The sequence below is a fragment of the Osmerus eperlanus genome, chromosome 2 (assembly GCF_963692335.1).
Source record: "Osmerus eperlanus chromosome 2, fOsmEpe2.1, whole genome shotgun sequence".
Taxonomy (NCBI): domain Eukaryota; kingdom Metazoa; phylum Chordata; class Actinopteri; order Osmeriformes; family Osmeridae; genus Osmerus; species Osmerus eperlanus.
Window position 1 is genome coordinate 3,882,959 of NC_085019.1, and position 2,048 is coordinate 3,885,006.

A 2,048-nucleotide genomic window follows, 5' to 3' on the forward strand; every position below is an offset into this window, starting at 1 on the left:
CTGAGGTAGAACACGACAGTCATGAAGGATCAAGGTTTTTTTTTCTTTTCTTCATGGAAGCGTTTAGCCCATGGCAGTATGGATGTCGCTGCAGCAGCATGCTACAGCACACACCCCACTCCTTGGCTGGGGCCAGGTGGGTGGGTGGCTAGTGACGACCGAGTCCCTGGGAGGGTCGGGAAAACTTACACACACACACACACACACACACACATGCCTCATCCATGGTGTCCGCTCTTGGCCCATGTCCATGATGATAGTGATGGTTGTTGATGCAGATTCCCTCCACCATCCAGCAGCCATAATCTGCATAATCACATCTTTCTCCACAGGTTGTAGACTAATTTAGACTAAGAAAATATGTACCATGGTTGTGATGTGAAGGCCAGTATACTTGGAGAAAACCAAAGATCTACTGAGTCAGGGAAGTGCCTCTCTCCTCCCAGCCAGGCCCTGCAAGGTCACCAAACTCCAGAACTAATTATCACCTTGGGGGTGCCACGCATCCTTCAGTGGGTGTAGGGTGGTTTGTGTGTGTGTGGTGTGGTGTGTGTGTGTGTGGTGTGGTGTGGTGTGTGTGTGTGTGTGTGTGTGTGTGTGTGGTGTGGTGTGTGTGTGTGTGACCTCTACCCTCTCCCTGGCCCACTGCCCTAGAGGCTGATGAAGGTTCAGGATCCTGTGAAATGTGCCCTGTTCCAGTTATCTAGCTCACATTGTCACCCCCCCCCCCCCCCCCGACTGGAAGGATTCCCCTCTGATTCCCCTCAAATGTGATTAGATTACAAACCAGCAAACATCTAATTTGAAGACTAATTAAGTTATTCAGGAAGAGAAGGGGTGGCATGGATGGTAATGTGATTTTTATTGGAAGAAGATTGAGCTAAATATTGCACTTCAAGGCTGCGTGGTTGCAGTCATGAGACATCTTTATGGGTTTGGTGAATGTGTTACCAGGAGCAGCTGCCGGCCTCTGTTCAGGGGCCTCTGTGGTGAACGTTCCCCTTCGTACAGTAGAGGGCTTTCTGGAGCATCCAAACTGAATCCTCCAAGATGAAGAAGAGCAAAGGGCTGTGTACCGAGTGGAGCAGGGGGGGGGGGGGGGGGTTGGGGACTAGGCCGGGGGGGGGGGGGGGGGAGGACAGAGAGGGAGGGAGAGGGAGGGAGATGCGCACACATTAGGCCCTCACACAAGCACAGCCACAGACACGCTCAGACATGAAGGGCTGACAAGGTTAAGAGAAGGTGATAAATATGAATGGGCTGTGATGTGACGGCTGATTTGAATTTGCGGCGCCTGCGTCCCGTCTAATGTGTGTGTGGAGCTAATTGAGCAGCCGGGTGCGAGCAAAGAAGCAGCGCTGGGTGTCGCACACTGTGTCATCCTGCATGTCATCCAGCCAGCCTGATGCTCTTTCAGCTGTCATCTTTGGAAAAATGCGCGGGAGACTCCTGGAGCAGGGCAGGGGAGGAGGGCTGGAGGGGAGGGCTGGGGAGGAGGGCTGGAGGGGAGGGCAGGGGAGGAGGGCTGGAGGGGAGGGCTGGGGAGGAGGGCTGGAGGGGAGGGCAGGGGAGGAGGGCTGGGGAGGAGGGCTGGGGAGGAGGGCTGGGGAGGAGGGCTGGGGAGGAGGGCTGGGGAGGAGGGCTGGAGGGGAGGGCAGGGGAGGAGGGCTGGAGGGGAGGGCTGGGGAGGAGGGCTGGGGAGGAGGGCTGGGGAGGAGGGCTGGAGGGGAGGGCTGGAGGGGAGGGCTGGGGAGGAGGGCAGGGGAGGAGGGCTGGGGAGGAGGGCTGGGGAGGAGGGCTGGGGAGGAGGGCTGGGGAGGAGGGCTGGGGAGGAGGGCTGAGGAGGAGGGCTGGGGAGGAGGGCTGGGGAGGAGGGCTGGGGAGGAGGGCTGGGGAGGAGGGCTGAGGAGGAGGGCTGGGGAGGAGGGCTGAGGAGGAGGGCTGGGGAGCAGGGCTGGGGAGGAGGGCTGGGGAGGAGGGCTGGAGGGGAGGGCTGGGGAGGAGGGCTGGGGAGGAGGGCTGGAGGGGAGGGCTGGGGAGGAGGGCTG

The 2,048-nt window shown here is 59.3% G+C and overlaps 1 long non-coding RNA gene across 1 annotated transcript in view; it reads left to right on the plus strand.

Moving 5' to 3' along the window:
- The first annotated feature begins 574 nt into the window (after positions 1-574).
- Positions 575-2,048, plus strand: part of LOC134007639 (uncharacterized) — a 158,891-nt gene continuing 157,417 nt past the window's right edge. The window contains exon 1 of the long non-coding RNA XR_009928069.1: positions 575-617. This is a non-coding gene — a long non-coding RNA (uncharacterized LOC134007639). The remainder of the gene's footprint in view (positions 618-2,048) is intronic.